This window comes from Oreochromis niloticus, linkage group LG17 (genome assembly GCF_001858045.2).
Source record: "Oreochromis niloticus isolate F11D_XX linkage group LG17, O_niloticus_UMD_NMBU, whole genome shotgun sequence".
Taxonomy (NCBI): Eukaryota; Metazoa; Chordata; class Actinopteri; order Cichliformes; family Cichlidae; genus Oreochromis; species Oreochromis niloticus.
In genome coordinates this window covers 10,994,019-11,009,314 of record NC_031981.2, presented here as the reverse complement: position 1 = coordinate 11,009,314, position 15,296 = coordinate 10,994,019, and the positions used below count along the sequence as shown (strand labels likewise).

Here is a 15,296-nt window from a genome sequence, read left to right as displayed (position 1 = left end):
GTGGAAAAGCTCTCAAAAGAGAAGAGGCAGTGATATTGATTCTCCCCCGTCGGCAGACTAGGCTGCAGCACGAGCTTCAGTGGCCCAGCTCCACAGGGGGCACTGCAGGGTGTGAAGGGAGGGGTTGGTCATTCTTGTTGCCTGGAGTCGTGCAAGCAGACTCTGGGGCAGAGCTTTAATCTCCACTAATCGTTTCTTAATACGTGCATCCCAGGCCCTATGCCCGTGCATGCATGCACACACACACATACACACAGGGCCACGCACACATATGGGCAAACTACTTGCAGTCCAAGCCCCCGCTTGCTCTAACAAGACATAATCTCCTACCGCTCGTCCATAGGGCTGGACCACAACTTGAGAATGCATCTCTCATCAAGTCGATGAACTCAGTAACCTGCCTTTGAGGTGCTCCTTAGGGCAGGGAACCCTGCTTTTGACCTATGCATGCCCCTCTAGTGTAAAATGGAAACTTTTTCTAATCTGTGGAAATGTAATCAACTCACTCTAAATCAATTTCAATTTAAATCTAGGCGTCTTGCCGACATGTTGCTGATGAAGCGTCTTCCCCCATAATGTAGTCTAATAGTCTAATAATGGCCTCCTCACCTTCCCGGCTCACACCTCTGTCCACCTTCAACCCAGACACTGCGTAAGAACGATGATAATCTCATTTCACTAATGCTCAGTAGCCTGCATTAGAACACAGGAGAAGCACTGTCTCAGCTCAACTCTACCCACCCAGGAAACCGTGTGTGTGTGTGTGTGTGTGTGTGTGTGTGTGTGTAACAGAAAAAGAGAGAGAGAAATAGAGAAAGGGGCCAGGGGGGCTGTGGGATAGAGGGGGCACTGAAAAATGCAGTGTAACCTGAGCTGCTCGGTCCATCTGGAGAAGGCCTTGAATTGACAAGGGTTATCCCTCAATGCACTTTGCTGCAAAGAAGATCGTTAGACAGAGTCTGACACAATGGATCGGTCTTTTAAAAGTATTTATTTGCATCACACACAGGCAAATATGTATGCTAGATAAACAACTATGCATTTCAGTGATGAGTCAGCAGGTGTGCACACACAATTAAGAACATGTCAAATCCTTTGATTCATGCCCAGACGGTTAGGCGTTATACGTGCGTGATATATCTGTAACACGAGACAAAAAGTGCAGTTAACCTGAATCAGTTGCCCTGAAAATATCAGCCAGAGCTGAGATCCTTTATGTCAAGTAGTATGTGTATCGCCACAATCTAAGCACTTACCCACTCTCTGTTTTAATGGCCAATCAGCACAAAAAGCAAAAGAGCCTCTGCAAAGGTCCAATGATGACATCCACGTAGATCAAATATAGCTAGCCTGCAGGCAAACAATACAAATCATATTAGCTAAAGCTGAAGTGTAGGCTATAAAGCAGGATTTAAGCAAAGGCAGATAAAGAGGTTTTAATCCCCAGATCCCCCTGTCACCTACATTAGCAGACCCTGACCCAGATATATGAAGCTCAGTATGGAGCTTGCTTTTTGCGCCAAACTGTCAATGGACTGTTACAGCAAACCAAACTAACATTTGAAACACTGCCTCACTCTCCACCCTTTCCATTTGGGGAAGGGAGGGAGGAGGGGAAAAGGCTGCACTGAAAAGAGAAGGGTAAGATGACACCACACGGTTTGCCAATTATGCCATGGAGCTAAGAGAGGAACCCCCTGATGGCTGGCTGGAGGCGGAGGAGCTGAACCTCTAGACATAAAGTGGAGCACTTCGTCCCTCTCACACTGCAGAGCTGCACTCATTTGTCCACTTGTCAAAGACTGACTGATGAACCATTATTTTAATTACATTATCTGCATGGAACAAACTACGAGCTATCAGTTTCTCCATTAAAAATCATGTTTGTCATCATTATTGTTTATTCTCCTGTCCCCACCACCCAAATTAGTTATTTAGCCTACATCAGGAAAAAAAATTGATTCTGAAAATCTCAGCTTCTTCTTTTTTTCTCTGATTTAAACTAATCCAAATGAAATAGTAAGCTGAATATATGTCTTGTTGTCCGAGTACTCAATCCACTATAAAATGTTTGAACAATTATGCGGTAAAACTGTCAGCCTGATCTTGCGAAGTGGAGAACAAGGTAATACTTGCAGTGCTAGACTTTTCATTGATTGCATTCAAATATCTTGTTTCAAGAAAACACTTACATTGATTTTTTTTTCCTTCTTGTTTTTAGAGGTGAAACCGTTTCCCAAAGCTAAAAATTGATTTCTACTTGTCCTGCCTCCTGCGTGTCATCTTTTCTGAATTAAAGAAGCCAAAGACTTTGGGAGTTTTATCTAGATCCTGATTGTTCTTTAAAATTGCTCGTAAAAAGTTTATACCAAGTCACTGGAGCTTTGAGGCCAGGGTGTGCAGGGGAGGAACAGAGTCTCACCCCACCCTTCACCACCGTCAGCCACTCACTCATTGACTTAAATGAGCTTCAGATGCTTCTCTGCTTGGGGCTATTTTTTGTCTCCGCATTGTTCTCAGCTGGTGGATGCTCTCAGGCAGTAGTTGGCAAGTCTAGAACCACCGGATCCATCTACCTCACCAGTGTGAGTTCTACCATTGCCAAACACCACCTGATAGCTGTAGGGCCTCTTCTTACAAAGTGAGCCATAAACATGGATGAAGCCACTAAGATGAGATGGCATTTATCTGAAGCTGAAAAGCATAGAAAGAAGTGTTATTTTTAAAACAAAAAGAACAATGAAATGATGCGAAAAATAAGCTGACTGTTTCATAGCCCTGCTGTGCTGATATCATCCTCCGGGGTCGTGGTTTAAGACAGACTAGAACAGAAGTGTCAGCTCCATATCCGCCAAAATACATGAAACCAAGGGGACAGCAAGAAGAATTCAGAGTTCAATCATCAGCACATTTCAAATAATAAATACCAAATGTATCAATCCACAATTGTGCAAAAGCGATGGAAGTCTGTCTTGTCCTATATTGGCACTACACATAATTGCTCAAAGTATATATACAGAAGCAAAAATGTGCTAGTGCCAAAATGGGCAAAGAAGAGGAGTGGCTGGGGCATCCAAATGCAAGCAGTTGTTGTTATAGAGACACCTAAGGACAGAAAGATGCTGAAGCAAGATGAGCGCAGCACAGCTCATGCAACCGCACCAGAGTCATTACATCACATTCACCCCACCCACAAGCACAAGAGAGAGGAGCCACAGAAAGTAAGCCGCGATAGACGGGCATCGTCATCAAGTGGTTCTTTCTCTGCTCTGTTTATGGCCCTATGGTAATTCACTGATAGTGAGCTCTCACAGTGAATTCTACCAGTGCCATACACAGAACAGGAGTCATTGTCAACCCAACACCAAGGGACAGTCATCAAGACTATGCAAACTAGACCACCAACCCACAAGAGCAGAGCATATGCAATAGCCTGGAGAGAGAGAGTGAGAGAAGAGAAAGAGAAATGAGTGAAGAAGAAGTGAAGAAATTATTTTAGAACAGCCACAGCCTTCAATATGTCCGTAGTGTTGCAGTGACGCAGCTTAGCTCAAGACTGACTGCACTGCAGTGGACTGATCCACACACTGAGTAACAGGTCAAAGCCACTGTGCCTCAATGTGAGCAACTAAATATAAGTCCAGTCAATCCTACGAGTGAGCAAACACCCTCTTCTACCTGTTCTCGTCTAATCACCTGTACTCCCGCTTTTAGATTTCTAGGAACAGAGAGCTAACCCTGACAGCATACGTACCTGATAATTACATATAAATAAGCATGTTATGCAGTTATAAATCAACTATTAATGTTTTTTTGGTAAGTTGGATTTTATGTTGTTGCTTATAACATATATAGAGGATATTTTACAAGGTTTCGTGCAATACTAACCCTGAATCTCAACATCTTACCCACATACAATCAAGCCAAACATAACGCTTGATGGATTTTGCTCAATTTCATTTTTTTACTAAACAATCAAGCAATTAATATTTGGGACTGAAAGTCCAAGATTTTTCAGGAACAGGTGCTGTTTTTTTATTCACACAGAACTCAATCAGAATACCACTTGGATAACACTGACAAAATACGTTAGCCACTGCTTTTCTGCTAAGACCAAACAAAGAACCACATATGCACTTCACTGCTCAGTTATTAAACCCACCAATGTCTTAAACTTAAGTTTGGCACATGACATAGATTGATAAGTAATCCCTTTACATCCTGGCTTCTGCCCTCCCCCTAAACAATCAACCTGCTCACCTTTAACAAACCTCTTAATTTGCTTGCTGCATTTGTGTTGAGGTGCGTCAGTTATGTTATAACGACCCATTCATTTTAATCTTTAAAATCTGTGATAAAATAAATAAAGTTTTCATCATTGTTGATGTTCTTGTTATTTCAAGAGTTTACATGTAACTAGTACAAGTACAGGTAAAAACTGGCTTGCAGGTTTTGTGTCAGTGAAATGAAAATAAGGATAAATTCACATATTGTGTGGTGTATCTGTGATTTAAGTCTGATCTTTAAAAACAACAAATCCCAGAAAACGGCTGCAGTCAGACTAAGATATCAGCAATGAAGCAACTCAACTAATTCAAAATGTCTGTCAAATAAATATGCAAGGCTTCTCTTACAAAAATATACACAAACAACTGAGCCTATTTCTCTTTTCCTTCACATCGAAATAATAAATAAAAGGGTTTAAATCATGATACTGCAGCTGAATCATAACCTTCAAACCATCTCCTGACCTTGGATATGTTGTCAAAAGCATCTTTGCACCACAGATAATCCGAATCAGAGAGAAGCTAGCTGTCCTCAGCTCAGTCCTGGCAGGGCCCAGACGCCCCACCCTTGGTTCAGCCATTAGCTTCCCTCACCCTGGGCCCTGCAGTGCGGGGAGCTCCCATTGATTCCAGCGATCAAACCATGTACTAAGTGATTCTTCAGACGCCCAAATGGCTCCCTGAGCAAGACTCCCATTGCCATTTCCTGGAGAAATCAATACCACTAAAAAGCCAAGTCCGAAAAAAAAAGAAGAAGAACCTGTGTCCTTTAAAGGTTTGCCTGTGTTTTTCCATACCTTAATTAGTTAAGAAAGGAGCTTCATGAGATTTTAGTAATATGTTTTTAAATGAGAGCCTCTTACTCATGGAAGTAGAACAGAAAAAAACAAGGACACTATTTCTGAATGAAAATAAAATCAGAGAAAACATTACTAGATAAATGTAGATTTATCTGGGAAATAAAAAACAATTTAAAAAGCCATCTTGTTTTGATGTGTCGTGAAGACCAACTGTCAAAGGAAAAAAACATATGTGAGGTTTGAACATTTACAATAATTAAGTAGCTTTTCTCACAGACGAATTCTTGATGTCGTCTTTGACATCTTAATTTAAACCTAAACATGGCGCTATAGTTACATTTCATGAATTCAAACATAGGCCAACTTATTAAAAATCCAAGATTACATGAAAATATTACCTGAAATGATGTAACACGTCCAAAGGGATGTTTAGGAAGCGCTCATAATTCCCTTCCTCGTGATTTATATTTTTGAAATGTTAACACTGCAAAGTCCGGACTTCCTTTTCTTTCTGTCGTCGTTATTTTAACCTCAAAGCTGCTCCAAAGCCCCTTGTTAATCGCATTTGTCTGAATAGGGAGTCTACAAGTCCTCAACTTCACGGTTATTTCAGGAGGATTTATCACTCCTCTAAGTCCTGCAGCAAGATCTAAATTCAGTCTTATGACCTGAAACACACAAAAAGGTACTTCAAGTCACATTCAAGTATTTTTTACGTTTATATTTTAAGGACCCCTCCCTTTGGCCTTTATTGGTTATTAGGAATACTGTCCTGTTTCATAACACCACACACCCTGTATACAACCCTAATTACCCTCAGTGTGCAGGGATTTTTTTTTTTTTTTTTTTTTTTTTTTAAAGGAGAAAAAGAAAAGAAAAAGGAAAGAAAAGAGAAAAAAAATTAAACATACCCAATTCAGTATTAATCCGCAGGATTAGGTCGAGGTCTTCACTGTATTCTCTTGGTATTGGACGGAAATAGAAGCAGGTGCAACGTGATTACATACCACAAAGCTCGAGCATCACCGAAAATAAAAAAGAGCCTATTTAATTATCACAACTGCATTAAATTGAACATTTATTTAAATAATATTTTATCAGGTGGCGGTTAAATTTCGCATTTCTGGTATTTAGTCTATTTCATATTAATTTCGATTAACGGACGTTTAACGGACTATTTGTGCGGATTTTTTTTAACCCAGAAGAGGTTAAACAAAAGTAGTACCTTACATTAAATTGAATTAATAGCAGTTAAAGTTTTTAAGTTGAAGTATTCGAATAGCCAGATTTATAAAACTACTGATCTGTTAGTAGGTCATTACCCATTCATCTTTTAAAAAAACAAAGTAAAACAAATTGCAATATTAGCCAAGTATTTTGGTAGGTAACACGGCCTCCTCGCCCATCTTTTCTCATTTGATGTGAACCCTCTCTTTAAGCTAGCCTGTGTATTCGGCTGCTTTATTTAAACTGCTAACCTGTGCGTTAAAAAACAACAACAAAAAAGCGAAATATTGTTCGTACCTTCCTCTCAGTCCATCGTCGTGCGTCACGAACCGCTCAGAAGTCGGACCCAACTCACATTTTAGTCCTCAACCTATCATTATCATTTAAGGATTTTCCTCTATTAACATTGTGTGGAAGTGACACAAGCCTCCCGTTCGTGTTGCCCGCAGCAGGACTGCAGAATTACAATGAAACAAAAGAAATCCAAGCAGACTCCTGAACTTCCTGAGTATCAAATGTCAATTTCAGCCCTGCGCTCCTCTCTTCTCCCCTCTCTCCCTCTCTCTCCCACCGGTTCCCTCTCTCCACACTGAAACCTCCTCCCTTTTACCTGCGCGTCCCGGCTGCACACTTACAGAAAGATAGGTGCCCCGTGCACCTTTTTAAAGGCGCAGACACACAAAGCGGCAACAACACGCGACAAGAATGAAACTACAGCCACTGAAATTGGCCAAAGTTTTAATATTTAAATTTTCTGAAACTTCCTTTTGTTTCAAATCTTTACTTGAATCCTACTTTTACTTACAAATTTAGAGCTATTTCTGTGTGTGAAATGTGAGACAGGCCCCTACCCTTTAAATGGTATGGGCAAGGAACCGAAAATGGTACAAAACCCACCTCTGTTTAGCCTACCTGCATTCATAACGGTGGACTTTTTTTTTCTAGGCTCAAACCCAAACAGCTTCTATCCAGTCTCCCTCCTCCAGGTTAGAGCTGTGAGCACACATGCTAGGAATTGCCCGGTAGCAAATAAAAACACATTTTTCAAGCATCTCTTCCCACGAATCAAATAATCCAACCTTCACGAGCCTCTCTTTGCTCTGCTGCGTTTAGGGGCCTCTACAGTCTCTTTAAGAGTGGATCTCTCTGAAGAGGACCTCAAACAGGGCGCTGTTTTTAACCCCGGGACTGCTGCACTCTGAGTGGATGAGGATTGGTTTTGTCTCCGGATTAAACGATTTCCTGACAAATAATTTGGACCAACCCCCTCTTCTGACTGGGCTAACCCAAGGAAAGGCTGTGTCGGATTCTTCTCCAGCTGGAACATCGAGATTATTCCATTTTGTCCTACAGCCCGCGTGGATTTTAAGACATTAAAATATGTTTAGACAGTTAAAAAAAAAAATAGGAATGAGAGGAAAATTGCAAATTTAAATTAGGCCTTTCTGACCACATGATAAGAATGAACATTTACAGAACTTGACTATTTTTTCTGCATCATAGCATTTTTCTGCAATCTTAATGCAAACACGTAGGCTAAATTGATTTTAATCAGCTCTTTCGTCCTTTATACGTTGTAATGTGAATTTAAAATTCAATATTTATTGTAGGCTATATTCGAAAAGTAGGATATTCCGCTGTAAGTGCTTTAAAAAAAATCAACTACACGGTTCCTCATCGGTCTGGTGCCTGGCTAATGGCCTGCAGGCCTGTGATTGCTATATAGATCACTGTTGCACGGTCTACCTTTGCAGCACATGCAGACCACATTACTTTCCCAATGAGAGAAAGAAGGATAAAATAAAGGCATAAAGCAGTGCATCCGCTTCCTATTTCAGTGTTTCACATTCTGTTAAAAAGTAAGCACAATAAAGAAAGTAACTGATGTACCAAAGATGCTGACTGACATGGCCTGTGATGCATTTTCAAACATAAAGCAACGGTGCATCAGATAGACTTTTTGGGACATCTATCCCAGCTCCACCACCACCCCCTCCCGCACACTACCACCATCCCGGGATTAGTTTTAGTAGGCTGAGGCTGCAGTTCTTGGGGTCGAGATGCTGTAAGATCAAATGACTACGTCCAGATGGCTAATGATTATCAAACACTGCATTTAAAGCCTGCACTGCCGGTTACTCTGTGCAGATTGCGTAACATTTCCTGTCCGAGGATAGCAAGAAAAATGCCTTTGCTGTAACACCAATGTAGGATTTTTTTTCCCATCACATAACAGGTTCTACTTTTTTTTTCTTTTCTATTTTTTTTAATAACCTACATTATAGTTTATTTACAAGCTTCTATTTATAATTCCTTCCAGTGAAAACCATACGACCTGGCGAACCTGATGTGGGCCTGGTGTCTTGACGCAGCTCTGGGCCTTTAGTGGGCCTCTGATGTCGCTCCTCATCCTCCTCCAGCTTTTACGCAGAGCTGCACATCACCGAAGTGTCCTTAGTTCACTCTTGGATGCCTAATATATGAGGGCCAGTACTACCCATCCTCCTCTCCGATGGCCATACAGAGTCCATTTACCTGCTGTTGATAATGAGGCAGATAACGAAGCAGACAAAACTCGTCTAATATTTAGAGGTGATGGAACTGGGTTTGGTTACACTCCTTTCAGAGTGAATAGCGACAGTGAAATTAATCCCCGGTGACTCGTCGTTGGTGCTCAATTCATGGAGAGCATGAGCACAGAGCCCCTCACTGGCTTGAAGTGGTTTCCACCTGGAAATTCTGAAACTGGAGCCCCGGATCATCTGTGTGAGAGGTCGGTAGTGTATACAGGAGACGAGCAGCACTCGATGAATATTTAAAATACTCATTTGGTTCTGTGCTGTCGTGCCGAAGCAAGATGAAACAGGTGCCAGCGGAGGGATCGGATGGAGGGGTCTCTGCCGCCTCCCGTGAAGGGATTCGGGCCATAGGACAAAATAATAATAGGGCAAGATTTAGTCTGTTGTTCGAAAAGAATAACTGAATAGATTAAAATCAAGATAATACGTCTGTCTCTCTCTCCATATATATATACATTTAAAAAAGGTGTCTTACAGGAGAAAACGCTAATTGATCTTTTATATCATATACAGTCATTGCAATTACTGTTTTTTATCTTTATTTGCTGGGTATATTGGACACAATAATTACATCTTAGTAATTCAATTGCATTTCACTTATATTAAATCATGAGGATTATGACAATGATTTGTTCATTCTTTTTGAGAAAATATGAATTTTCAACCTAATTGTTCAGATGGAGGATCAAAGCATGCCCATCATTATTCGGGAAAATGTTAATAACCCGAACAAAAGGTATATTTTTGCAGGAATGTTCAGTTTTGCTTAAACAAACAAACACAAAAGCAAATTGCAAAAAAATAAACTGGCTTAGATTTTAAGTCCTGCTATTTTTATTATTATTATTATTATTTGCAGTGTTGGGACTAACGCGTTATTAAGTAACGCGTTACAGTAACTACGTTATTATTGTGGTAACGAGCACGGTAACTAGTTATTATGCCAAAACCAGGAACGCGTTACTCGTTACTGGGATTTAGATAGGCTCGTTACTCGTTACTTCGTGTGGTGGATATCGCGGAGCTTCCACAGATTCAATAACATTAGCAAGTGGTGGAGGCCAGCAGCAGGTGGATGAAGGAAAAGGGAGGCAAGAGGAGAGACCCGAAGCGGCCGCCGGTCCGCGTGTCAGGTGAACTGAACTTCAGGTAAGAAGTTATGACCTGCAGTCTATCTGAGTCAGATATAAACCAAGTTTAGGTGGAGTTTATTTTCGGTATGCTGACATTTTCGTACTGCGTGCTAGCTAGCATGACGGAGTTTCTATACAGCTGGGTGGGTGCTATGTTACTGATGTTGAACTTTATTTTGTTCATATGGTTAATTATTAGAGTTGCCAACCGTCCCCTAAAAAACAGAATCGTCTGGTATTCAGAGAAAATATTACGCGTTTCGTACTGAGGTGAAAAGGAACACAGTTTGTCCCGGACTTCAGCTACAATGAAAAAGACACAAAGCTGAAGCTGCACAGCTGCCTCTTCTTCTCTCATTCTCTCCCGTTTCTACTTCAATCACGAAACTGATCAATGATCAGCTGATCGGCTTTTCTCTCTTGTTTATTTATCGCCCACTTTGCGCCAGAAAGAGGAAACCAGCGGATGTCGCGTTAAACAACAGCAGCACGTTTAAGCTTGATCAGCTGTTGTTAGAATTTATTTAATATTAATTTCTAGTATCAGCTGATGTTTGCTGGAGCCACAGCTGTAAAGCTGCTGGTCATGATATCGGTTTGTATATCTGGTGAGAGGGAAACATGAAGATGAAACCAGGATGTCCTTACTGAATCATCAGAGCTGAACAGGTGATGGAGAAACAGGTTTACCTTTTAGGTGACATGAATGAGTTGAAGGGAAGTTATGAACTGTTTCTGAGAGACAAATAACACCAGGATCCTTTTCTATGTAGCTGACAGCTGGTAACTGTGCAGGGGCGGGTCTAGCAAAGTGTTGCCAGGGGGCCAGGTAGGGCATTAACAGGGAAAGGGGGGGACAAGGAAATACTTTTCTTTATTATTCTCATTTAAAATATCTAGCTTTTAAAAAAATAATTATCTGAGTCTTACAACAAACAATTGATAGATTGATACATATATACCACCAGAACAGTGTACATCACTGTCACAACAGTGTTTGTTTTCATTCAAAGGCTTTATGATTTTTCCTATAATGGTGGGCCGGTCTCTAGTCAAAATGCCCGGGACGATTTTTTTGTCCCAGTCCAGCTCTGTGTGCAGCTCATCTGCAGTCTGGTGTTACCTACATCTTCCTATTCAGAAGGCAGAATTTCTGAGTTCTGAGTACAATCAAAAGCACCACGACTGCAGTTTTTGTGTTGGATGTAAAAAGCAGGCTAGAATCATGGCGGCGGTCAACGACGGTCCAGGCGTGGGATTTCTCTCATGGAAATGTGCACATTATTTTTTCCTTTGGTACAGTGCACTTGTGGCAAGTAAGCAAGATAGAAGTCTGACAATCTTGCTGGGTAATACAGTTACAGAAGCAACACATTAACAAGAGAATTCTGAGTAAAACCAAAGTTACTTTCCCTAGTAACTAGTTACTTTGAAAGTAACGAGTAACTTGAAGTAACTGAGTTACTTTTTTAGAGAAGTAACTAGTAATGTAACTAAGTTACTAATTTAAAGTAACTTACCCAACACTGATTATTTGTAGAAAGTAGAACCTCCTGTTATATCATCTATATATATCATCATGTATTTGCGCCCTCCCCCCCAACAAACCAACTTCTGCAAGGTGATTTGTATGACTCCTGCACCACTTGTCATCAGTAGCACTGTTTCTCTGCTGTCTTCTCCTGCTTTAGGCTCTGCAGAACAAGCAGGTGGAGGTGGTGGTGGTCTTGGTTGGGTAGGCGTGTTAATCAGCGGCTCATCTATTAGTAAAGACCCAGCAGCATCATTGTACCACTTGCTGCTGTTGCACCGGCATCACTGCCACCTCGTCCACCCCCTGCCGTGCCAGTGAAACAGAGCTTGTAACATGAGAGAGCACTGCCTGCTACCTAACACCAACATGAGGAACCTGGCACTCTGGCTCAATGTATTATTATGTATATGCTTTAAAAAAAACCAAAAAATCATACATGAAACCTAATACAAATCTATTCATGTTATAGCACATAAAAAAACACATTTCTGCTCTTGCCTGTGAACTTATTAAACCTTAAAGCTGGAGGCCTAAAGTCACAAAAAAGCACACACTGTCTCTTTTATACACATAGATTGGCTGAAACTGCCTTCGTTAGAGAATGTACACACAAGGCAGGTTCACTGCTAAAAGCCTTGCTGTGGAAAATGCTGTAGCCAACAGTGATTGATCATAACTTGGAGCAGACAGTCATGAGTCTAATGTGAAGCCTCGGGGCATCGTAATGCCTTAAAAGGCCACAGAGGCACAGGACACCTGACCACCCTGCTCAGCGTGGACCAATCAGACAGCTGGTGAATGGCTTTGGCATTACGTCATGCAGGCCCGCAGTTTGTCTTGACCAACGCACTGCGGATAAAACAGAAGCTTTAAATATTTCATTGAGGATCTCAGGTTGCTTGACTTCTGGAGGTCAGGGCTGTGTGGAGACATAGCCTCGCCCTCTTCTCCCTCCCTGCATCCTCCTCCTTTTCTGATGCAGGAACAGGGTGTCGGGCTTTAAAAAGAGGTTGAACAATACTCCTTAGCCATATTGTATAAAATGAAGCATGTAGTGTGTGGGCCTGTCGTCATTTGTCATCAAAGCTACTGTTAATTGGAATGCCCAAATTCAGATTTAAACTAACACATCCTAATTACAAGACATGCAAATATGCTGCTACAAGATGTCAGATTTTCACCCTGCAAATTTTATACATAAAGGTGACATTACTCATCACTATTACTCATAACCTTGACAAATGTCACCTTTTAGTTTAGACTTCAGATTTGCATGTTTTACAGACTGTGGGTGTGTTTAAAAGATAAGGTTTCTAACATGCAAAGATGGCAAAATGAGAGACACAAGTCAGTTTTAGAAGCTTTTGTTTTTCAAGATTTACTCAAGCTAGGGATTACGAATCAGGTCAGCTTCTGTTGCCCTTTCTTTTTTTTCTTTTCTTCTCTTTTCTCTTTAAATCTGTCATGTAGCTGAAGTGCAGTAGCCTACTAATTTGCTGCAGAACTCCTTGATGACAGTCAGGATATGGAGGACCTGGCTGTTCACCAGGTCTTCCCTTATTACAGCAATCTTTGTGTGGCAGAATCTTTTTCATGTTTTCTGGCTGTGCTGGCACACAGACACCGACCTGTTGATCAGCTGACTGACATTCCAGGCTAAGATGAAGACCCTCTAGGGCTCCGACACGCTGCGGCTTGTGGCCTGGCACTGAATATACAATACAGGAAAAGAGAAGTGTATGCAGGATGTACTGTAAGGCTGTTGGTAATTTATAGTTTGTTTCTACATGACCTGAAGAAAGGAAACAGATACACAATACAGCAAATTTTTTTTAAAAAAGAAAAATGAACACAGAACTATAAACTGGAGAGTAATTTTGTTGCTCTGCACTGCTACTGCAATAAGGACAGACAGGAAGGGAGAGCAGATTGCTGCGTGACAGAATACATTTTTCAGAGGAGAGAGGATTAAACAGCCTTATGTCACAGCATTTATTTTCTCCTGCTGTGATTATACAGAGCGGGTTGGAACTGAGGACAAAGGATGGAGCAGGAGGCGGCGCCCTCATCTGGCCTGTTGGCGGACACTACACTGAACTTTGAGACTGCCGTCATAGCATGGTTAATCGCACACAGCTCAATATCTCCCTTCAAAATAAAACCCGAATCACTATAGCTCTCATATTCTTAACAGCTCTTGCACAGATCAATGAAGTATGTAATACTAACTGATTTACACACCGAAGCCAAGGCTCTCCACGTCTTCTTAAATTTGAAAGAGGTTGATGCTTTACCCATGAATAGCATCCTTAAAGGTAAACATGCTCCGTAGATCAAGTGCTGTGTGTCTGAGGTCATTCGGCAAGACTGGGGTACTAATGTGAGTCTCAAGTTTCACAGTACTCACAGAGACTATGCCAGACTTTAAGTACAAACATGATGGGGGTATCAGACACAGGAGTGCAGTTCGACACTGACACCTAGTGGAATAAGTTGATAGTTAAAGTGGACTTGTTATATTCCAGCTTAGGCTCTACTAAAGTGACTTAGCATGGTTCACACTTCAAAATGAGCCCTCTTTATCTTATAGTGGTCCTTAGCACAGCCTCTCATCTGTTCCTTTAAGTCAGCTTTTCTCTGATTGGATGCCCCTCCTATTCACAAGGTATGGCAATTTGTCCAGAGCTGAATTTAACTGAAGGTCTGGACTTCCTAAAGTACATTCAGTAAAAGGACTAAATGTTAATTATCAGAATACAGTTACCTGGGATAAATGTGAAGTCATGTCCTCACTCTGAATAATTCAGACCCTTCCTGTTTAAAAGTTACTACTCTCTTATGTTGGCTTTAAAACTCACATAAATGCCAAATAGAGGCAAACTTCTTCAAAATCTCAAACAAACTAATATCTAACACTGAGAAATGGAACATAATTCCTGTTTCAAGGCCTTGTTCGTGTTTGGATTTCCAAGGTTCTTGTACCTGTTCCAAAGCCTTCCTATCCATTTATTATTGTCGTTGAAAAACACTTTCATTCACTTTTCATATCCAGGACTTTGCGATCCAACCAAAGAGCAGCAGTTTTTATGATCTGCTTCTATTGAAACCTTTGATCTCCCACTTTGTTGCCATGTTTCCAAAATCAGTAAATACCAGTCTTATCGTGTCAAGTGGACTGTGAGAGGAAAACCTGAACTGAGAGTCAGACGGAAAGAAAGAAAACCAAAAACGTGAATCTCATTCTCCTGTGCACGATAGATGTAATACTGCTGAAGTTCATAACCAGCCTCAATGATTTTCTGAAGTATCCAGACACATTTGTGAGTATTGTGAGTATTGTAAGTGAGTATTTTGGCCATATTATAATTTTTATGCATATTTTCCAGCGGCAAGCTGTATAAACGTGAGTGCTTATTGAATTTAAGAATATCAGGTGATGTGTATTTGCGTAATGAGTGAGGGTGTGGCCTAAGAATATCAACACTCTATATAAAGGTGTGCATAATTTTTAAGCAGCTTCTCTTCCTCAGGCAAAATGGGCCAAAAAAAAAGAGATTTAAAGGACTCTGAAAAGTCAAAAATTGTAAAAGCTCTTTCAGAGGGATGCAGAACTCTTGAAATTACTAAGATATTGGGGCGTGACCACAGAACCATCAAACGTTTTGCACCCAGATGGATGGGCCCATGGCTGGATCAGCAATGGACACAGAAATGTTAATGTAAATTTTGAGTGGTTT

General features: G+C 41.0%; 1 long non-coding RNA gene across 1 annotated transcript; it reads right to left on the bottom strand.

Moving 5' to 3' along the window:
- Positions 1-5,231: 5,231 nt before the first annotated feature.
- LOC112842704 (uncharacterized) lies at positions 5,232-6,044 on the bottom strand. The gene is made up of 3 exons (XR_003214671.1): positions 5,998-6,044; positions 5,485-5,754; positions 5,232-5,296 (listed from the first exon to the last, which is right to left on the bottom strand). It is a non-coding gene; the product is annotated as an uncharacterized LOC112842704 (long non-coding RNA).
- Positions 6,045-15,296: the final 9,252 nt, after the last annotated feature.